This window comes from Protopterus annectens, chromosome 4.part1, assembly GCF_019279795.1.
Source record: "Protopterus annectens isolate FY-2018-M chromosome 4.part1, PAN1.0, whole genome shotgun sequence".
Taxonomy (NCBI): domain Eukaryota; kingdom Metazoa; phylum Chordata; order Ceratodontiformes; family Protopteridae; genus Protopterus; species Protopterus annectens.
In genome coordinates, this window is record NC_056734.1 from 794219730 (window position 1) to 794244616 (window position 24887).

Sequence of the window (24887 nt, forward strand, 5' to 3'; positions counted from 1 at the left end):
TCATGCAATACAATCTTGTTGGAGTTGAATGCATAGGCTTTCTCAAGATAGTGACTAGAGGTTGGTGGTCTGTTTCAGTATGGATAGGTCTACCATAAACATAATCGCGGAACTTCGAACATGCAAACACCATTGCCAAAAGCTCTTTCTCGTACCGAGCATACTGCATTTCAGTTTGGGTTAGAGTTCTCAATGCGTAGGCAACAGGTTAACCCTCTTGTAGAATGACTGCACCAAGAACAAATTTAGAAGCATCACATAAAAGAGTAACTGGCTTGTGAACATCACAGTATCTGAGAGTTGGTGGACTGGCAATTCTCTGTTTCAGGACATCAAATAATCTTTGGTGTTGCTCTAAGCAAGACCAGGATACAGGATACATCTTTACATGTCAACTCTCTTAGTGGTGCTGAAAGTTGCCTTAATTCTGGAATGAACTTGCTTAGATAGTTGACTATGCCAAGAAAACATTGGAGGGCTTGAACATTGTCTGGAGCTGGCATTTCAAGAATGGCCGTTTGCTTTGTAGGGCCTGGTAGTAGGCCTGAATGAGTAAATAAACGACCAACCTAAGTAACCTCTTGTAGCCTGAATTTGTATTTCTGTGGATTGAGCTTAAGATTCACTTGTGCTCTTTCCAAAACTTTTCTGAGGTTTCTGTCATGCTCACCTTTAACATTACCTCCTACCAGTATGCTGTCTATTATAATAGCACAAGGATACCCAGAAAAAAAGTTTCCTCATTGCAAATTGAAATACTTCATTCACATAATTTATCCCAAATGGCATTCTCAAAAATCTCTACCTTCCAAACGGAGTACTGAAAGTAGTTAGCAATGTGGATTTCTTGTCAAGCTGAATTTGTCAAAATGAACTCTTTGCATCTAAGACAGAAAAAAACAGTGGCATTTGGCATCAGAGCTGCAACTTCTTCAACTTTGCACATTAGATGATGAGGTCTTTTTAGTGCTTTATTCAACTCTCATGGATCAATACGTATTCTTTCTTAGAGGTTCTTTGGTTGTTCCTGTGTGCTAGTAGTTTCCCGCCTTTGCCTTTTTCTGGCAAGTCTATCTCAGTGGTCTGCTTGTTTGAATTTTCTCTAGTTTGAAGATGTCTAAGGACCAGAAGGAACATAAACCTTCCGGTTTTAAAAAATGTTCTAAATGTAATTACAAAATGTCCATTACAGATGGGCATTCCATATGTGTGTATTGCCTAGGAGCAATTCATTTACAAGAGTCCTGTAGCTTCTGCCACGTCTTCAGTCTGAGGGTGCTACAGGAGAGAAAAACAAACTAATATCAATACATATTCTGATGTCATCTGAGCTGTTTTTGTGAGCTACCATCATGGAAGAAGTCCATTCAGTTGGAAATGATGAACCTACTGGACAAATAACACCTTGTAGCACCATTTTATTTTACTTGGCTTTGACTTTGTCCTGCATGGCTATTGGAACTTTTTAGATGGCCTGATAACCCGACCGATATCTGGGTCTAACTTCATGGAGTACACAGTTGGAAGCTTCCCTAGTTTGTCTTCGAAAAGATCAGCATAGGTAGAAAAAATGTACTGGGCAAAATTAGAGGAATGGTCTTACAAGCTAAATTGGTGGAGTTCGTAATTAAATGAAAGCAGTCCCATTTTCAAACTGTGTCTCAGTCCTAATAATGACTAGACGTGACTTGACCACATAAAATAACAAGTCATGACTTCTCCCAACACAATAACATGAAAGCACTACTGAGCCTTCGGTTTGAATTTCTTCACCACCATAATCAACAAGCTTCACACATTTTGCCAAATCAAGCCTTTCACCATGACACACTCTAGCAAATGTTTCTGCTGACATAACATTGCACTTGGAACCTGTGTCAACTTTGAGCTCTGTTGTTTTCCATTTATGCCAACAGTACAAAATACTTCATTCTTTGCCCTTAAATCTACTACATTAACTTTTTCATGAAGCAGTGACAGACCACCAACATAAAGAGCAGGGTCATGATTTTTTTCTAATTGATCAACTTGTTTCATAAAATGTTCCCTTTTAATAAAAGAATATGGATCTTTTGATTTACAAAAGCTCTTGAAATGATTCCACTTATTGCATTTGTGGTATTGCTGACCAAAATCTAAACATTTTTTCCTTTTAGATTCATGATTTCCACCACAATTATGACAGTTGGTAATGCTATATAAAACTAGGTTGGGGGCTCATGCTTTGTGCTTGCTGACTCACTCTTACCCTTCACTGAGACTGTGCAAACTCTGAAACTTGCTGGAAAGCTCTAGGGTTTACCAGTGGGTGCTGCAGGGGCTACAGTTGCTGCTATGTACTTGGGCCTGTTTCTTTTAACCACATGCTGCATACTATCAACATGAGCTCTGGAAATTACTGGAAGCATGCATCTCTCATTTGTAGGCATATGTGTGTGCTTTTCTGTGAGCTCATATAGCTGACAAATCTCATTGATCTTATTCAAAGTTAAATCACTGTCATGAAGCAAAATCTTTCTCACAGCATCATCTTTAATACCACACAGAAGTTTGTCCTTTATCAACTCATCCCTTAAATCACCAAATTTGCACGGTTTAGCCTTGTTTCTCAAATCAGTTATATATGCTGCAAATGTTTCACCAGGCTTTTGATCCCTTGTATAAAATACGTGCCTTTCCATTGTAACATTTGTCTGGGAGGGTTAACCTTTTCTCCAAATTTACGTTTTAAGCACTCAGGGTCCTCCCTTGACTCAGCTGGTACTACAATATGATGGTTCCCCCTCTCCTGCATAGACAGCAGGTGCATACACAAATAAACATTCCCTTTCTAAGGCTTCTGACCCAGCTAAATTAAATAGAATAAATGCCTTTGTACGGTCATCTTTATCAGAAAATGCAGCCTGTATGAAAATGTCATACTCTTGTTCAAGCACTCTCCAGTTCTCTGCAATATCTTTGTCAAACACAAGTGAAATCTATTTTCAAAATTCATCTGCTATGCCTACAAAGTATGCACAAACACACTGAAAATATGGCCCCTGTAATTATTTACGAACAAACTGTGCTGTGAGCTTGAAATAACATTCAAATACACAATGAACTCTTCAAAATACTGCACTTTCCAAAATATGTTCTGAAATGGTGGTATTTTGTGAAATTACTTTACTATAATACTGCACAAACATGCAAACACTTTATACACTTCTGATAACTGACATCTTTAATTAATAGGAAGCATACGTGCTTAGCAAAAATACGGTTGTTTCCTCTTATTGTACTCATTTTATGCAATCTGGACTTGATTTCAAACATTTTCTGTAGTAATTTGAATATTTTTATTAATATCAGATATATCGGTTTATTTGAATATCATTTAGAACATTCTGTATGCCTCGTTAAATGTTTTGCAAGTAAGAAATTATTTGAGCAAGTTTTAACATCTGAAATTTGTTTCTGACATGTTTTGTGAATTATATGTGCAGTCGAGATGATTCACTCCTCTGTATTCCTCCAATACTAATCAGGTGCCTCTCAGACTCAAATGGAAGAAACTGAAGCTCTTTCTGGCAACAAGTCATTTTGGCCATGCTTCCTTTAACACCATGCCCTTTTAGACATGCCACTTCTGACACTATGTCTCTCATCTCTCTAACATAGATGACAAGCAGGCAGGGTATTTTGTTTAGATGCTTTAATACATAAAACACATCAGAATGGATAGCAGCATCATAAAATATAAACAAATTGATTAGCAGACAGACCTTACAAACATATATGCGTATGTCTCAACAGATTACTACAAAATGGCAGTCAGGCTCACACGTGCTCAGTATTTATACATTTGTGCAAGCCCTCAGATAGCTTCTTAAAAATACATACACACACATTGATCTACAGTTTTTATGGCTTAGGCCCTTGATTTCCTTAGTAAGAAAGCATTCAAGTTATGTCAAATAGTTTTTTGTATTGAAGGATGCTCTTAGCTTCAGTCTTAAGGTAAATGTGACTGATTTGTGGTCTCTTTCCACTAGGCAGTGACTTGAGGTTCAGGTGGTAGGGTTCAGAGATTTCCCCATTAATGAAGACCAGGTTCAGTATTTTCTTTGGCACTACTGCTTAGACATAATCTTCTTTCGTTGTTGCACCAATGGAAAGATGTCATTATCAAAAAATATGCATAGACACACACACCTGCTCACACATGCACACACACGCGTGCGCATACACGCACAAACACACACACGCACACACGCAAAAACGCACACACGCACACTCAAGCAGGTACCCTCCCATATTATAAATTATTCAATATTGCTAGGCATTAGGTTAGTTTTAACTAACAGGCTAAGGAGGTACCATTCTTACAAGTGCACTGTTCTTGTGTGGTAAAGTTATTTCCATTTATTACTAGTGATTTCTTGCTCACACAATGCTTATAAAACATTACAAAATGGCATGTGGCTTCTGCATTTCTTTATTTGGTGTACAATTGAGAATCAGAGGCTTTTGTCTGGTGTATTCCAAATATAAAGACATTGTCTAAAATCCATATACTTATGTGGTGTGAGATTTTAAAATCAAGAAAAAGGAAAATAACACAAGCACTCAGGTCACTCCAAGGCAAGTACAAATATGACTCAGTCATTGTCCATGCTGGTGTGAATGACCTGAGATGTACCTCCCAGGACTACATGAGAACAGAGATAGAGGAGCACTCTGAGCATGTAGCCCAGGCTGGTATGACCCTGACCTTGAGTAGCATCTTACCCACACCAAGAATGATGCCACAATATGAAGACAAGATGATCAATTTCAACAATTGGCTTAAGTATTGGTGTCATTCAAAGGGGATCCAATGCCTGTCAGCCTGGGATTACATGCTCGACAAGCCATGATGCTTTGCTAGGGAAGGCTTGCACCTGTCACCCCTGGAATTTTGAATAGTGGCAAAGGCTCTTGCTACCCCCATAGTGCCTTTTTTAGGCAAGGCTCAAAAGACAAACCCACCTCCATAGGTATCACAAGGGATAAGAAACTAAGAGTAATGCTACTCAACGCCAGAAGTCTAAACCTCAAGATGTACGCACTCAAAACTCTCCATAGCATGGAGAACATCGATATCTGTGCAGTAACAGAAACCTGGTTCACGGCTCCTGAGAGCACCCCAGCACTACCAGGTTAGACCTCATACCATGCTTTTCGACCCAAAACTTGGACCAAACCACAAAAGGAGGGGGAGTATCAATATTCGTCAAAGATACCCACACCACCAGGTTGGTGGCACAGCACGAAGCATCAGAGACTATCCATGTGCAACTAACAGTGGGTAAAACTGCCTTCCAGTTTATAGCCTACTACAGACCACCCTCCCAAACCAAGGAACCCCACTCAGCCTTCCTGAGAACACTGGAAAATATGAAGGTCTCACCAAACACCATTATATTGGGTGACTTCAACTACCCAAACATAGACTGGGAGCATTACTCTATCTCCAACACCCTAGCCCAAAGGTTCCTAGAATTTATAAACTCAAATGCTATGGAACAACTTGTTACCACTCCCACAAGAGGGGAAAGCATACTGGACCTGATCATCACCAACATGGAGACTTTATGCTCCAGACCAGAAGTGTATCCCTCACTGGTAAGATCAGACCATAAACTAATCTCACTGGATATTCACATCCTGACCCCACCCCCTGCCCAAAAAACCACAGTGAAAAACTTTTCTAAAGCAAATTTCACACTCCTCAAAACCGAAGTGGAATCCTTCAAAGCCCGCAGGCCTGTGGAAAATATGGCCCAGACTGCAGAATCCTTTATAAACACATTCTATGAACACCTTCAGGAATGCATGGATCATGCAATCCCAAATAAAACCAAGACCCAGTCCTCCAAAGGCAGACGTCCTGTCTGGTGGACCCCAGCCATAAACAAACTATACAATAGAAGAAGGAAGCTACTACATGATAGAGCAAAATCCCAAAAAGGGAAGGCATCTCTGATCAGTATTAGCAAAAACTATGGGCACTCATAAAATCGTCTAAGGCCAGCTTCGAGAGAAAAATTGCACAGGACACTAAGGATAATCACAAGGCTTTCTTTAGTTATGTTAAGAACCTGGGTGGGAATTCCCAGATATGCTCAGAATTAGTCCAAAATGACAAAAAATACACTGAACCCACAGACATTGCCAACATCCTAGCTGACAGGTTCAGCGGAACCCCCCCCCTCCCCACCAAAAGGGCAAATATCTATCCCAGCAGAGTGCTGCCCCACTGACATCTCAGATGCTCAGGTAAGAGTCACCCTCTCCAAAGCAAAAAACACAGCATCAATGGGACCAGACAGTGTCCCAGGCTGCGTCCTACATGAACTCCAAGAAGAGCTAAACCCAAACATAAAACTACTGTTCAATCTCAGCCTTACTACAGGATATGTACCTAAAGAGTGGCGTACAGCAACAGTGGTCCCTCTCCACAAAGGTGGTGCCTCAACAGATCCTGGAAACTATCGCCCCATAAGCCTGACTAGCTTGGTCTGCAAAACTATGGAAAGGATCATCATGGACCTCATAAATAAAGATATTGGGGACCTACAGACACTGGATCCTACCCTGTTCGGCTTTGTTAAGGGCAGATCCTGCCTCTTAAACCTGGTCAATTTCTTTGAAACAGTCACCAAGGCCATTGACGAGGGGAAGGTGGTCCACACAGCCTATCTTGACCTCGCAAAAGCCTTTGATACAATACCCCACTCAGGCATTATAGATAAGCTCACCAGCTTAAATATAAACCCCTATGTCACTAGATGGGTTGCAAACTGGCTCAACGACAGAACCCACATGGTTAGAATTGCTGGAGCCATGTCAGACTCAAAACCAGTTACAAGTGGCGTTCCACAAGGCTCAATCCTGGGACCTCTCTTGTTCGGTATATATTTCTCGGAGGTACAGTCCAACACGGAAGGACTGTGGCTGACCAAGTTCGCAGATGACTGCAAACTGGGTGCCATAATCGACTCTCCAGCCGACACAAGCATCCTCCAAAAGGGCCTCATAGAAACAGATAACTGGTGCCAGAGCCATGGCCTCAAGCTAAACGCCAAAAAGTGTATAGTCATCCCCTTTGGCAAAAACAAAGTGCCCACAAATGACCACATAGGTGGTAATCCATTAAGTACAGAAGAAGTAATTAGAGTCCTGGGGACCCAAGTTGATAGCAATCTCTCATGTGACAACCACGTGGCCAAAGTGGTTAGAAAAACATTTTATATAGCCCACCTAATCATGAAGGGATTCACGTCTAAATCAGGGGAGGTCATCGTGCCTGTTTACTCATCCCTCATGAGGCCCATAATTGAGTACAATGCCCCTTTTGGGATGTACCTTACCAGACACCTGCAGCAACTGGAAAGACCCCAAAAGTACCTCACCAAGAGGATCAAAGGGCTCAAACAGATGCCATATGCTGCCCGGTTAAAGAAACTCCAGCTCTACTCAGTGGCATACCGCCTGCTCAGAGGCGATCAGTGCCTGACGTATAAAGCCATGCCCAACCTGGAATTAATGGACATGCTGCACCTCAGAAAATCCAAATCCCATCGAGTTACGCGCTCGAGAGACTTGAACCTCAGCACTGAAATAAATAGGACATGCTGGAGGGACAGATTCATAACCCAGAGGCTCCCTTCACTCTGGAATAAAATCCCAGTCCAGGTTAGGCAGAGTCCCTTACTGGCTCTCTTCAAGAGGAATCTTGATGAGTGGATGGGAGATCGTAAGTTTACCCCAGGTATCACTTCTGTGTCACTGTTAGACAGAGGCACAATATACTAACCTCAAAAAAGGGCATAGCAAAATTAATTTAAAATGGGTGGTGAAAGCCAAACACTCTGGCTAGGCCTATAAATGCCCTAGGGCAGACAGCCTAGTATAAACCTATGAACCTATGAATCATAGATTCATAGCTAAGTTCTAGGCCAGCAGTCCTTGCAGGCCATTTTAAGCCTAGCCAGTTTTACTTTTGGTGCTTGAATTTGCCTGTCATGTTTGGTGTTAGACTGACTCTACCCTTTCCATGATTAATAATTTTATATTACCCCATAGATAATTCTGGGGGGACCCATGTATGGAATAAAACATTTAGGAGCTGTCTCCATCCATTAGTTGTACAGGGGCTGTCCTCCAGTAAAGTTTCTATTACCTATCCAAAGATCCAAGTTGTGCTTGAATATGCACAGGGATGAGCCTTGCTTTATATGGATAGAGAGTCTATTGCAGAGCAGTGGTATCCTATGTGAGTTTTACCTGTCCATCCAAACTGATCTGTTGATGTTGCAGAAGATATTTGGATATCTGGACAAAGTACTCATGATGACTGACTAGCTGATGTACAGGAGGTCATTCAATACTGGGTCAGAGGATGCCTTGCATGCCAAACAGAGGTTATCTTTTAACAGTCTGTAGGATACAGAGTATAGTGACAGGGCATTGAGGTGCTCCATTTAGGATATATTGTTTATACCTTGCATCATTTTTGTAAGCTGTCTATGTGGGTTTTTTAGTTGTTGCATGTGTCTGGAGAAATACATGTCGAAGAGGTCATTACATTCAATGACTGACCTAATGAGGTCTGAGTAAAAGGGGAGGATGACATGCCTAGATCTTGACGCAATCCTTTTTTTTTATAAACTGTGCAGTGTAGAAGGAATTTCTTACAAGAGACACATGATGGTCAAAAGTTAGGTCACTGTCCACATAAGTTCCCAAATCATGAACAACTGGGTCATCTCTTAGTGGAGTATTGTCAATGTGTTATTTCCCTGGTGTGGATGACTTCCCAAAGGATACAAAAATGTATTTTTGGCATTTAGATTCAGGCCATAATTTTGGCACCAGCTATCCCTCCTGTAGGACACCTAAGTCATTTGGGGATTCATTGGCTGCACCTAGCTTGCAGTCATCTACAAACTTAGTCAGTTAGAACCCTTTGTACTGGGTTTTACTACAAAAAAGTAGATGCCAAGCAGGAGAGGTCCTAACACAGAGCCCTTGGGGGTTTATTCTCTGTTTATTTAGATTTTCTAATAAGCCTGATGCGGAATTGTGTCAAAAGCTTTAGCCAGGTCAAGGCATGTGGTGTGTACCATTTTGCCTTCATCTGTTGTTTTGGTGACCTTTTCAAAATTTTTCACCAGGTTGAGTAAACATGACCTGCCTTTGACACGTCCCAAATAATAAATGTCCAGTGTTTGGAAGTTTGTGTCGCTATGTACTAATTGATTAATTCCATAATAAATCTTTCCATGGCTTTGTATATGAGGCTGGTCAGACTTATGGATCTGTAATTGCCTGGGTCTCTGGAAGGTGCTCCATTATGCAGGGAATGATTGTAACTTTTCCTCCATTCACTTAGTGCAAAACCTGTACTGTTCCTGACATTGAACAGCGTTATTAGGGGTGTAGCTAAATCAAGTTTCATGTGATTTGAGATGCATCCAGGTATACTGTCAGGACTCATAAAGGCAGTATTTTTAGCTTTAGACAACACTTAGACAGGACTGTGTGCCTAAAGGCTGTTGAATAAGTAAGTCAGTTAATGGCAGTGCTACAAAGCAGATGATGAATAATTCTTTAAATATAAGTGATATACATGAATTGAAATGGTGGTCATTTAATTTGATTGTACCAAGAAAGCTTCAATGCACCCAGCAAATAAGCATTGTTTTTCTCCTTCCTTTAGTGAATTTCCCAATGCCTCATTTCACTGATGAAATTACAAATTATTATAATTTTGACAAGGTATGTACATTATACTCTACTTTTGTACTTAAAAAACTTCTTTAACTTTAGGATGAAAAGGAATTTAAGATATGAATTTGTGATAAAACTGAATAAAACTGCACATTTTATTTATTTTTTATGCAATCTTCTCCCCCATACACACAAACATGCACACACACACACACACACACACACACACACACACACACACACACACACACACACACACACGCACACACCTACACATACAACACCTAACTGGCTTGTGTGATCTTCCTCTGGTTAAACTACCTTTATGCAACCTGCTTTGACTGTTTTCTGGCTTCTACTATGTGTCCCCAAGAAACTGCTAGGTGACAGCTGATCTGTCTGAATACAGCTGGATGAAGTTACAGTTCACAGAAAAAAACTAGAACAAACACTGTTGCAAGTGACAAGCCCCAACACCTCCATGTAGAGGGTTTTGCTTCCCCACTTCCCCTTACTTATATATATAATGACCCACACTTCTATATCTGCAGAGAAAACTGAAATATCAAAACAGCGCTGGTAATGATTTCCTATTAGAAAAAATAATCAATGAACTGCAGCTCATCCAATTATAACTGACAAATAACAAACCATTCACTCCACACCCGTCCAACAACTGGCTGTCAGGAAAAGGCATCTAGATTCCAAAGTACAAAATTAAAATGTTCACACATTTATTTATTTGTCTTTTTTTGCAGAAAAGTCCGACTGGGTAATACTCATTTTCTGTTCAAGCCCGGGTAGAAAATCTCCATTTGCTTACACTGCACTATATTAAGTTACAGTCAAGCATAGGGTAGTTACATTTAAAGTTACATTTATGCATGAACAGTAATTACATCATTATTTACATTTACACACAAACAGTAATTGCATTTCTATTGTCCATTTATACACAAACAGTAGTTACATTTCTATTTATAGTTACATTTATACATATACATTCTAAGATTTTACAGGAATGGAAGTTACTAAAGAGAAAGCACACATGCAACTTATTGGATTGTATAGGCAGCAGTTATGTATAAAATTACTCTATTTCAGTAAGAAGCTAAGAATATTATGTTTAAAGAGAGTATTTGGATAATATTGTACAGTGAAAAAGTTTTAACCCTGTGATGAGCATTTACAGGATCAGGATTGGTTAAGAAACAACCTTCCATAATGTTGAAATATGGTTTATGCAGCACTGCCTCCTCCTTAACCCCAAAAAAACAAAGCTACTTCTCTTTACTCCTACAAATAAATCTCCTACACCTTTCTTCACTATCTCCTCTAATAATGCCACCTGTATTAACCCTGATAATACCACTCGACTATTAGGTGTAACCATTGATAACCATCTGAACTTTGAGGAACAAATTAACACTTCTATTAAAGCTGTTAATAAAAAAATTGGGACACTCTATAGAATTAAATCCTTCCTTAACCCAGCAGCCAGAAAAACTATTGCACAGACCCACCTGCTTTCCACCCTTTTTTATGCTTCAGCTATATTTACCACACTTTCTAAAAATAACATCAACAAACTCTCTACCTGTTATAACAGTATAGCTAGATTCATTAATGCCACACCCTTCAGAACTCACCATTGTTACAACCTTAAACAACTAAACTGGTTAGAACTAAAGAACCACCTATTGTACCAACAATTACTCATCATTCACAAAACTCTTCATTTCCCCGAAAATACTCCCAGCCTTGCATACCTCATTTCTCCATATAAGAACCTAACCACACTTTGTTCTGCAAATAAGTTCCTAGTATCCATAACTAAATCATATAATAAAGCTGGGGATGCATTATTTTCTAATTCCATAGGTAAACAATGGAATCAACTCCCTCATAATATAACTAGTCTTGAGTCTACCTCTCTATTCAAAAAACATATCAAAGAACATCTTATTTCACATTGGCTATGTCCCTGTACCAATCCCGACTGAAACATGTTCTCCATACAACTAAATTTTTGTCCCCTCTCTAAGCCCCTACCTGATGCCTTCTGGAGATGAGATTTAATCTTAAGTTATGCCTTACATTATTCTACCCTTAGTATTTACTTCTTATTATGTTACTTGTAGAACAAGACTTGTACGTTTTAAATGTTTTTGTTATCCTCTCTTGTAGTAGAAGACTGATAAGTTTCTCAAATGTTATTGCTTTGCCTCTCTTGTACCATTTAGAAATCTATGTAGAAAAAATCTTTTTATTTATTGTTATAATTTTTTTTTTGCTTTATTCTTATTCATTACTGTAATTTTAACTGTACTGGAGCTTTTCTCCCCGGGCCTCTACTGTAAACGGATATATGTCCAGCTAGACTAGCCCGGTCAACAAATGTAAAATAAAATAAATAAATAAATTGTTTAGACAATGGTTTAAAACTACTGATTTTGTCAGAGAGTTTTATTTGTGTGGGGATTCTATTCCAGAGTTTAGCAGTGCATTGGGAGTAGAGCAAGTCTCCTGCAGTATTACAGTGTGAGAAGAAAATCTAGTACTGCTTAACAAGGAAGGTGCTTCCATGGCCTCTACTACATAACTTTGTTGGACTTTTCCTACCAATCAGAGGGGCATGATAAAACTCCATAGTTTTTTCTCTACAACTGTCTTACTAATATAATACTTTGACAAGGGGGAGTCCTGAACTGGAACAGAATCATAGGATTTTTATGTATTAAATACATATCAGTGGTAACAATCTATGCATACTTAGGATACAGAAAGAACTTTGCATTGCTCAACTGTGATACTCATATCATCCACTAGATGAAACCTTTCTCTAAAAAATATCACTCCTGAGTCCTGGCTCCTTTTTTAGAGACAAAAATGTGAAAAAAGTTTCTATTGTTTCGTCTAATCTGTACTGGAAAAGTGCATCAAATTGTGTCACCGGCATTTCTAGTTCAGTGTTTTTTTAGGAATGCAAATGACAATATGTGGTCATGCACTTTCTAGGTTACTGGGAAGTGGGTTATGTTCTCTGTAAGCATCAAAGCGCCTATGAGATAAAAAGTCAGCAAGCAAAGGAGAGTAGTAGTGCTGAAACTGAATTTATCCTCAAGTCTTGGTGAGTACCTTCATGAGGTGGACTGTGTTTTTCACAAAATCTCACCAAGATGACAGTGATATATAGATTGTATTTATATAGCATATGTCATGGACATGGACAGAAGTAGGTCAAAAACTAAAAAAGATAGCTGGCTGCACAAGAACCAGGATAAAAATGCCCAACCCTGGTAGGTGCACTGTTGCCAGGACTGGAAAAAAAACAGTGTAGAATCATGAAAATATGGAGACATTCCTACAATGGGGTTAGGCCAGGTCCGGATGGCCGCCCTGTTGTAGGAGGAAGTAGCAGTCCACAAAACTCACAAAAATGGATAGGCCAAAGAAAAGCCATAAAGATGATAAGAGTGGACTCTTGAGGATAAGAAATAAATTGTGTATTGTTACTATTATGCAAAAAGCCCAGAATTTCCAGACACAAGATATACAAAAAGATTATGCGATAAATTACAGGAAAGAAAAATTCTTCCACAGGAAAAACTCTCAGAAACGACAAATGAAAATTTGCGTTCATTAATACAACAGATTTTTAAAAAAACAGTATATAGATCAAGAAACTTTGATCTGTTTGGAAAAAGAAGCATCTGAGAAAATGCAAAAATGTAAACAAAAAATTCTAGGTATTTTTGAAAAGTATAAAAATAGAAATACGGATAAGTAGCCACGGTGGTGTAGCGATAGCGTTGTTACCTCACAACAAAAGATTCTCCCATTTCATTCCCGGCTGGAGTGTGGGGAGTGCCTTCTGTGTGGAGTCTGCATGTCCTCCCCGCGGTTGGGTGGCATTCAAAAAACATGCGTAAATGGGCGTACCTTCATTGAAGGTTGGACGTCAAGCTGGCACCTCGGCGTTCATGAAAAATTAATGCCAATCATTAGCGGACTGGAGTTTCGCTGTGGCAATCCTTAACTGGGAAAAGCCAAAAGACAAATAACATAAAAAAAGAAATACGGACATTGGAAAGAAAGACAGATTTGATATGGTACAATATTTATGCAGAGGAGAAAAACAAATTAATCAATATAAAGAAGGCAACCCCAAAGATATTCGAAGAGAAATACAGGCAAAAGCATCCAGATATAGAAAATTTCACAATAAAAAAATATCACAAATATGGAATGTAGAAAAGAAGATTAGTAAAGTAGAAGTTAAAAAATAGAAGTTGAAGTTATGGAGTGCCTGCAAAGTGAAGGATTTGATGTAGAAGGTCTAACACAGATTACATCACAGCATAATGGACTGAGTACCCAAAGTAAGGAGAAGCAGGAAGATCAGGAGACATCTGAAGAAGAAATATGGACATGGGAAAGAAAAGGAGATTTAATATGGTGTATTATTTATGCAAAGGAGAAAGCAAAACTTTTTCTTCTTTCGGCTTTTCCAGGTTAGGGGTTGCCACTGCGGAACTCCAGTCCGCCAATGATTGGCAGTATATTTTTACAGTGCCAAGGTACTAGCTCGATGCCCAACCTTCAATGAAGGCACGTCCATTAATGCATGTCTTTCGAACCCCAGCCACTTGACTGTGGGGAGGACAAACAAAGCTAACCAGTACAAAAAGAGCAGCACCAAAGATATCTGAAGAGAAATACAGGCAGATATGGAAAACTTTACAACACAAAAAAATAAGAAGACAAAGAGGGAAAGTAGAAAAGGACAGTAATAATGGAGAAGTTGAAGAAATAGAAAATGAGGTTATGAAGAACCTGCAAAGTGAAGGATTCAGTGTAGAAAATTTAATGCAGAAAGCACCACAACAGGATAGAGTAATGGATATCCAAATTAAGGGGAAACGAGTGGAACAGTGAGCAACTGGCCATGTGCCATATCAAGATATTTTAGAGCCTTCCAGAGGAAACCAGTGTAAACGTTCACTTGAAGCTAGACAGTAAGGGAAGGAACAGAAACTGTGGAAACTCTGATGCAGTCAGTGTTGAGGAGTAATAGGCCAGTGAGTTCCCATATGACAGAACAACAGATGACACAGAATGAAATTGAAGAGAATGAGGCACAGGAAGATGCTATAGAACTTTCTATAGAATGCCCGCAGGAAATGGAAAACAATAGATGTGCCCTCAGTTTGGAAGAAAATGAGCTAAGAGAAAAGTTGCTTGATTTAATACACATAGATAGGTATATTAAGATCAATGAAAGAAATAGCTCCGGAAGGTCAATAAAACCCCAAAAGTCAGAAGTCTGATAAAACAAATGAACACAGTAATTAGTACTGTCCACAGAGATCCATGCGATATAACAGAAGTAAACAGGATATATTACTGTGCAGATAAATTAATAATTGATAAAGTTCTACCACAAGATCAAAAGAACACAGGGTAGTGAGGGAAAGAAAGGGGAGGAATTGAATACCATCATTGATGTATCGGATAGAGAAAACTATAAAGCGATTAAGACAAGAAGTGTCACTGTTAGAAGACTATAGAAGAGGATATAGATCAATGAAAATACTAAGAAAGATAGATTTGATAAAAGCAATGTGCAGTACTAGGACAGACCAGGATCTATCATGCACTATCGCAAATAAGACATGATAAAGGAAAAATTATTATCCCAGGGATAAAAATTCAAAGGGGGATATTCCAGGGTGACTCTCTGTCACTGCTGCTATTCTGCCTTGCCCTTAAACCATTAAGCTGTTTACTTAACAGCTTAGGCCATAGCTATAATTTGACTCCTAGAAAACAACAAAGTATGAAGACTTCTCATCTTCTCTTTGTCGATGATTTAAGAATGTATAGCTCATCTGATGAGGAACTAAAAGCACAACTGCAGGTTGTCAAAACTTTTTCAGATGATATAAGAATGTCATTTGGCCTTGATAAATGTGCAAAAGCAACCTTTAAAGCAAGATGACTGCAGCACCAGAAAAACATCAGTTTGGGAAAAGAATGTGATATAAAAGAACTTGAGCAAGAGGGAGTGTTTAAATAATTGTGAATTGATGAAGGATCAACAATAAAACATGAACAAATGTGAATAAAACTTAGTAAGGAATGCTTTAGAAAATGCTTTAGAAAACTTAAATTAATCCTGAAAACAGCATTGACATCCAGAAATAAAATCCAATCTGTAAACCAATTTGCTCTTCCTATCCTAACTTACAGTTTTGGAGTGATTGACTGGCCCCAAAATGTGTTGGATAGATTAGATAGGAAAACAAAAAGGATGTTACATGCTTACAAAATTATTTACAAAAATCAGTGGATATCAAATTATATATCCCCCATTCCAAAGGAGGGATGGGCCTCCTTAAAGTTGATTACATGTACAGATTTGCAATCGTGGGACTCCACACATATTTGCTGACCTCACAAGACCCAAATTTTGTGTATATTTTTTTAAACAAGAGGAGACTAAATCTAAGATGATCTCTGCTTAATCTAGCAAAAGCATATTGGCATCAAGCAAGAATGGAAATCAAACCAGAACTAGATAAAATCAGGCAGCAATTGAATGTGCCAAAAAAAAAACAAAAGAAAGAATATAAGATGAAGGACCAGATGAGAAGGCAAGAAATGTAGAAAATGCATAAATATAGTTGCAAGTATGCAAAACGTCTTGAAGAACCTCATGTTGATCAGGGACAAATGCAGGAATGGTTAAGCATAGTGGGCTAAGTACATGTTGGTTTACAAAGTCCATTGAAAATGTGGGAGAAACAGACAAATGTAGGTTTTGTGAAACCAAATCGGAAGCAGTCGCACATCTCATTGCTGCTTGTGATATACTAATGGCAGAAGTACTGTACATTGAAAGGCATAATAATGTGGCAAGTCTGTTGCTCTGGGGATTGTGCAAACAATATAGTATTGAAGTGGTTGAAAAACACTGGAAACATGAGCCACAAAGCATCATAGAAAATGATGAAGTCTATATTACATGGGATCACCCATTACCAACAGTTCAAAAGATAGATGCTAGAAAACCAAATATAGTGGTCCATGAAAAGAAGACAAAAGTAGCATTGATCATTGAAATTGCCACACCCCAGTGAGTACAGTGTCCTGTGTACAGAGGGACACAAAGTCATAAAATATCAGGATTTGTAGGCAAAAATGAGAACAAGACAGTTCCAATAGTAGTAGAAGCAACGGGTCTTATAGAAAAGAATCTACAATCACATTTAGCATTAAGATATGTTACCAATACATATAACTCCATACAAACTACAGAAGGAGTCATTACTGGGCACATTGTGGGTGCTGAGAAGAGTACTTTTGGCTGACATCAAAGAGTGAAACAATACTAATTTCATGAATGTTAATCATACTTTGACTTAGGAATGGGGTCCATTCCTATCATGGTAATAGAAACACAAAATATTTGGAGAAATTAAAAAAAAAAAGAGGACTAGGTAGCATTGTTGGAATACTGTGGAACAGCCAAGTCTTCAGTCTGCTTTTTTTTTTAGATGCTTGTATTCAACAACAGTGATTTTCAAATAACAACAGCCATCATTACAATGATTCTGTAAAGTTGGGTTACGGATGGTAAAAAGAAAAAAAAATTGTCTGTGATGTCCCAACACTGGCCCAGAAATCAAGGAGCCTCAGTCTTCACCACTAGCAACAGTAGGGGACATGCACACTGGGAGTATGACAAGTACACACACACACACACACACACACACACACACACACACACACACACACACACACACACACACACACACACACACACACACAAACACACCTGTGAAAGGCTGGCACAGGTTTACTAGTTATTCCCCCTTTTGCCCAGATCATAAGGTAGTTATCACTGCCACCAGCCAACTCTTTATCAGCTACTTTAAGGCCCTTAACAAGGGGTGTCCAATCTTACTGTGTAATGTTACTATTAAATTCATCCAGATGGCAGTTTGACCAAGAGCAAGACTATTAGCAGTGGCCCACAGTGTCACCAAATACATATGCAAGTATTCTCAGAGCTTAAATATGTTTCACAGATATCAGCCACAATGATATGTTTAAATATAGTTTAATAAATAATAAAAGAACAAGAAAATGGTGCAGTTGTTAGCATTGCTGCCTCACATCAAGAGGTTCTTTGGTTCGATCCTCAGCTGGGGTGCCTTCTGTGTGGAGTCTGCAAGTCCTCCCTGTGGTCACGTGAGTTTCCTCCGAGTGCTCCTGTTTCCTCTCACATCCCAGACATGCTATAGGTGGATTGGAATCTCTAAATTTGCTCTAGGCGTGAGTGTGTGCATGTGTGTGCCTTATCTAGAAGGTTGGGTGCCGGGCTGGCAACTTGACACCATAAAACTCCACTGCCAATCACGAGTGGACAGGTGATCCACTGTGGTGAGCCCCTAACCGGGAAAAGCCGTAAGAAGAAGAATAAAAGAACAAAAAAATACTCAGAAAATCATCACAGTAATGTCAGAGTTCAAAATCACAGGAAATATTTAAAACAACATTGCTGGATAGTCTCAAATAAATAAAGAAAACATCTAAGCTATACTTCACTATATTCCTAACTGTCCCTATGATTCAGTACGTTCTGTACAGGAATAGTGCTATTCCTGTACAGAGTGGATCATGCCAGTGTAGAACAGTAGTGTAACTTGCATATTAATGATGGTGCGCTGCTATATTCTCTAAACACTCGAAAACACAAATCCAAACTAGTGAAGATAAAAGGTAGGCAAAACAATCCAAGCAGTCCCAGTAAATGAACGTAAGTTTATTTTTAATCCAAAAACGTTTTCGTTACTGTGCAACAGTAACCATCAGAAAACCAGTTTGCTGTATATGCTAAACTTTTAAATAGTAAGTATAAAAATATATTTTAATTAGTATGATGCTACTGTGACGTGTCTAGTTTCTATTTTGGCGCCACTTACTATTTAAAAGTTTAGCGTATACAGCAAACTGGTTTTCTGATGAAGTTACTGTTGCACAGTAACAAAAACATTTGTGGATTAAAAATAAACTTATGTTCATTTACTGGGACTGCTTGGATTGTTTTGTATTCTCCACACAGGCACAATCTGTGTATGAGTGCAGGGGGCATGTCGGAGCAGTGCTCGCATGTACACATGCCCCCCTTCACTCTAGAATTGCCGTATGGCAATTCCAAAGCAACAAACAGTGTCTGTGGACACTGTTATCATAACATAACAGTGTCTGCAGACAATATACACTAAAAATTACACAAAAGCACAGCCCCCCACAATGGTCTATCACAGATAATGTCCAGAATAGTATGTCAGTGTACATGCTGACATACCAAATAAGTAAGCTTGTTCCTGAGAGAAACATTTAAACCAACTCCCCCATGTATGATGTAGTTGTCCAGATGTCCTGCCCTAAGATGCAGAAAGCAATGTGCATACTCCAACAGTAAATAAAAATAAAACACGTTTACTTTATTTTTTTCCATCCCCAATAAAGTTTAAGTGTAGCTGAGTGGGTGTGCGCGTCGTGCAGCTGTGTATAGCATAGCTGAAACATCTGAAGGAGCTAAATAGAAGCATACAGCTAAACCAATTAAACTGAAATAGTGTAGTGGTTAGAGCTTTTGCTTAACATGCATTAATTCATGGTTTGAGCCCCAATGCTGTCCATTCATTTTTATATGTGAAAACAAGCAATAAAAGCATCTTTTTTATAAATAGGTAGTGAATAATATATATTTGTTAACCAGGGTAGTGTAGCAGGTCCAAATGTAAGGTGTCAGTGTAGTACAGATGTAAAACCTCCATATAAACACAAGTGTTCCATACAGTATAGCCACAAAAGAATATAATGTAATGAAGGCACATAGGCGAATGTTATAGAAGGGAAATATACATATCATAAGATGTCATTAAGAAGGAATCAACCCACAATCTTAATAGTCCATAAAATGAAAGCTGATCAACGCTAAATTCTGCTCAGCTACGCTTAGCTGGTGTAAGCAGTGCTTAAGTTTGTATGCTTAGCAATAATTAGTATAACTAAGTGGATTTGCGCACTGGTAAGCAGTGCTTAGCATCTACCCCTGTAAGCAATGCTTATCTGTGCTGTGGGTTTGCCCGTCACTTAGCTTAGCTAAGCATATTCAAAATCATCCAATCACGGCAAAGTAAGGGAAATCATCCCTATTTAAACCTCACAGGCAGAAATACAGCCAATAACCAGTTGTAGCTCATCACTGCAGGCATTATGGCTGGTGTTGGTGAAGGTGTACGCTTTTGGGCACAGTGCTGGGGCATTCAGGAGTCCAGGGTCATGGTTGGACTCCTAATAAAAGACCATGAAGGGAGACTCCTGCAGGACCAGTACAAGGGCTCCCAATAAAAAGTTGAGGCCTGGGACCATCTCGCACATGATCTCACTATTGCCACTGGCATTCCTCACACTGGTGAGCCGGTCCGGCACCACTTTGCTGAATTGAAGCATAAGAAGAGGGAGCTCTTGGACCAGTGGGTCCAAGTTGCATGGGCGAGGAATGTCCCGGCTGTGGGTAAGTATCAGTATCAATAAGTATTTTCCAAAGTCCAGCCTGTGTATGTATGGATAGGTATGCATAAATGTTTCTCTATCTCCTGTAATGCTGCAGATGAGAGGGCCGCGTTCATAGATGGCCACACGAGCAGGCTGCTAAGGGTGCATCACGAGGCTGGTGAGTACAAATCTAGCTTGTAGTATTCAGGGCAAATAAATAAAAAGAAGTAGAATGTCACCTGTCACTATTTAAAAATGGGTATGGTTTGTACTGAATAAATGAGACATTAGCAGAGTAATAGTGATGTACAGGGTATACATCAATAAAAGTGTCAGTACCTGTCAATAAAACTCAAAACCCTGGACTGGTTTTGTTTACTTTGGTATGTGGTGGTATGAATCAAAATGTGTACAGATTCTGCACAGCAACTATAACTCTGAAAGCATTAAATAATCAAGGCTCATCTGACAAAAGATTGTGGAGTCGTAAAACAGGAGATTATCTATATGAAGTGTTCCATGCACCAAGATCTGATACCTGAATAGTCATGTTGTGTTAACCAGTGTTTTCCAGACTGTGCTATGTCAAAGTATGAATACACAGTATAAGAACTATCTGCCATGCATGAATGTCAGAATTACAATGTCAGATTGTACAACCAAGAGAGTATTAGGCAGAAAGCAGTCAAACAATAAACAGCAGTTTCTCAATTGCTCATTCTGATGAAGCACAAACTTTGTTGTATTTTTTGCACTAACAGGCATGGTTAGAATCCTGGGAGTGGTAGTAAGCTGTATGCAGAATATCACCCAGGAGTATGTGAATATTTGTAGAAGCAGTCAAATAGTGTTAACAGGAATTTCCTCCACAGGTCTGCCAGGTAAGAAAAGGTATAAATTAGCTGTAAGAAGGCTGTAATTATACACTGAGTACAAACATACCACTGCCCAACCCAAGGCCATAGGTCAATGTAAAGTGAGATAATACCTGGAGAGTAATGATTAGAGCAATGATCATTAAAATTGTGAGCAATTGAAGCCTATACAGTTGTTAATTGACATCCCCCCACCCTATCTGCACCAATAATCTAAACACATAAGTCACTGGGTATGATTTTCATCAAACCTACTATTGGGACATGTGTCATATAGTTCTACAAATATTTAAATGTTTGTCTAATGATCCCTGTTCAAATAGTATCATTGGTGGCCTGTTGCTATCAATGTAACCTGCATGCTGTTATAAAGCCCACTGTGGTTCCATATATGCATGTGTTCTGTTTGCTATGCAACAGTTCCAAATCTGTTGTTTTGGGTTAATGGGAATACCTATGCATGCTGTTATAACTAATCTGGGAATGTGCTTTTCATGACTAACCAACATACATTATAAAACTGCAGCACCATAGCACGTCTGGGAAGGCCGGTCCCAGCAGATCCCCCTGTCCTGCCTCAACTGGCCATGGCACCAGACCCCAGCATGTCTGAGATCCAACCTGGGACCTTCTCTTCAGCTGGTCCTGCACCACCTTTGGGTGGAACTGCCTTAGGGGATGGGGCCTGTCCCGCCCCTGGGAGGGGGTTGGACAGGACACTATCACCTGTTATCAGCTACAGGGATTGGTGCGTAGTGAGCTTTGAAAGGAGTTTGGACATCTGCTATGTCAGCTTGAGGGCTGTGTAGCAAATCTTGAGGGTCAGCCTGCCTTTCCTGCTCAGTCCCCAGCACAGCCACCTTTGGGGCCATGAAGATGCAGTGGTGACTGCCAATAACTGACCTCAATCCCACTGTATCCATTTGCTGGTTCATGGGTGTCCGATTTCCAACAACCCTCCCCGTTCAAGTAGTTTACCCCCCACGTGTCATATACCGCCCCTGTCTGCTGTCTTGTCAGTCTTGTTTGTCTTTCCTACCCAACCTACCTCTCCAAGTATACCTACTATCCTTCCCCAACATCCCACTCCCACCTTAAAAAAAAAAAAAAAAATGCAATCTGTTCCCACAAAACATGTTGCCCCATATATAGCTGTCCATTTTGCACACATGTCCACTGGACACAGGTAATCTGGTCTAATAGGCTTAACAACACATTACTGTTGTCCTCACCCTTCTCTCAGGGGTTTCTGTGTTCAAATTGACCTCCAAATTCTGTACAAACACACAGCTGTTGCTGTATCAGAATGGGGTAACTATGGACCTTCCCTACACCCATACTGCACATCCCTAGCTATATGTCACATTGCTTTTTCCCCTCTTTGTGCCCTCTTTTTCACCACTTTCCTGTCACCCCTTTTTTCTTTTCTTTTAAAGAAATTTGCATAGGGGTAAGCATGAGTAAGCTGCAATGAGCATCAGTAAGCGGCAGTAAGTGAGTTTGTGTGATGCTAAGTGATCCCTACACAGACTCAACAGTTTAGCATTTAACTGTGTGTTGGTATCGCTTACCGTCATGCAAAACTATGCAAACCTGATTACAACTGCTTAAAACTGCCTTAATCACCCTGTCTCCATCAGCCACTGTTTTGCCCAGCAACAAAATATTCAGTCTTGCCCTGTCTTGGCCCCATGTACACCATAGTAAGAGCAATTTACCACTACACCATCTGAGATGTAACAATGAGTGCTGTTTTTTAAAATATATAATTCAAAACAGTGTAAGAAACTTCTCTGTGTGGAAGATTTTCAGTCCATATATTTCTAGTTAATCACTGTATATAATCAGATCAGACAATAGTAGTAGAAGTAGCTAATGTAAACTCGCCAAGTCAAAAAGTAATAATAGAAAATATATAATTCTACAGCATTACTAAGTATTCGAAAGTAATCCAAGCAAGGCAGGCAGTCTGTTTCCAGTCGAAAATCCTTTATTAAGTACACAGACAAGTGATCCAAGTAAAACAAACATAGAGTAATAATTTCCTCACAAGCTTTCTAAATATATATATACTTTTTATCAGGCATGGGAGTGGTTTATTGTGCTGTAAAACAAAGTGTTATTGGTACACATGTTAAATTCACATCCCTTCCCCCATCAGTGTGACATTCGAGCTGGTCCTGCCCTACCTAGTAGCTGTCATAATAATATATAGCTCTAATGTACTTTAATGGTACATCTTATTTAACCAAATTATTAAGTAGATTATTAAGTCTGTGATTTTATATACAAGGCAATACACTACATGGCTGGAAATATATAAACCTTTGTTCATTTTGCGATCAAAAAATATATATAAATATATACATATACATTTTGCATGTAAAAATCATTTTCTATTTTCATAACCTATTGTTAACAAAGATCGCTTTCGTCCTTCTAGACTTCTTCAGGTCTGTGTACAAGAACCCTAAATACTGATATAATTGTATAATTAGTTAGTATTGTTATTACCATCATTTTGAATAAAGTTGAAAAAATATATATATATAGGTTCATAGGTTCATAGGTTTATACTAGGCTATCTGCCCTAAGGCATTTATAAGCCTAGCCCAAAGTTTTGTGGCTTACGCCACCCCTTATGTTAAAAAATATTGTGCCCATTAGTTTGTTGTGCCTCTGTCCAGCAGTGACACAGAGATGATTCCCGGGGTAAACCTATGATCTCCCATCCACCGGTCAAGATTTCTCTTGAACAGAGCCAGCGAGGTGCTCTGCCTCACATGGACCGGGATTTTATTCCACAGCATAGGGAGTCTCTGAGTGACAAATTTATCCCTCCAGCATGTCTTATTTATATCCGTGCTAAGGTTTAAGTCGCTTGCTCTAGTGGATCTGGTAGATTTGGATTTTTTGAGGTGGAGCATGTCCATTAATTTCGGGTTGGACACGGCCTTGTATGTCAGGCACAGGTCACCTCTGAGCAGACGGTATGCGACTGAATAGAGCTGGAGTTTCTTCAGTCTGGCAGCATATGACAGATTTTGGAATCCCTTTATCCTTTTGGTGAGGAACTTTTGGGGTCTCTCCAATTGCTGCAGGTGTCGGGTGAGATACATCCCGAATGGGACATTGTACTCGATCATTGGTCTGATAAGTGAAGAGTACAGGGGAACAATGACCTCACTTTATCTGGATGTGAATCCCTTCATGATCAGGTGGGCAATGTAGAAGGTCTTTCTAACCACTTTAGCAATGTGAGTGTCAAAAGAAAGGCCACTGTCAACCTGGGTCCCCAGGTCCCTGATAACCTCTTCTGTGCTTAGTGGATTGCCACCTATATGGTAGCTTGGGGTTACCTTGTTTTTCCCGAAGGGTATGACTACACATTTTTTGGCATTTAACTTCAGGCCATGGCTCTGGCACCAGCTATCAGTTTCCGTAAGACCCCTCTGAAGGATATCTGTGTCCGATGTACTTTCCACTATGGCACCCAGTTTGCAGTCATCTGCAAACTTTGTCAGCCATAGTCCTCCTATGTTTGCCTGTACTTCTGAGAAGTAGATGACGAACAACAGGGGGCCAAGGACTGAGCCCTGTGGGACACCACTTATGACCGGCTTGGAGTCTGACATGGTGCCAGCAACTCTAACCCTGTGGGTTCTGTCCTTTAGCCAGTTT

General features: G+C 39.5%; 1 protein-coding gene across 3 annotated transcripts in view; it reads right to left on the minus strand.

The window, feature by feature from the left end:
* LOC122801057 (arylacetamide deacetylase-like) overlaps positions 1-24887 on the minus strand; it is a 523400-nt gene that overhangs the window by 339898 nt on the left and 158615 nt on the right. The window lies entirely within an intron of this gene.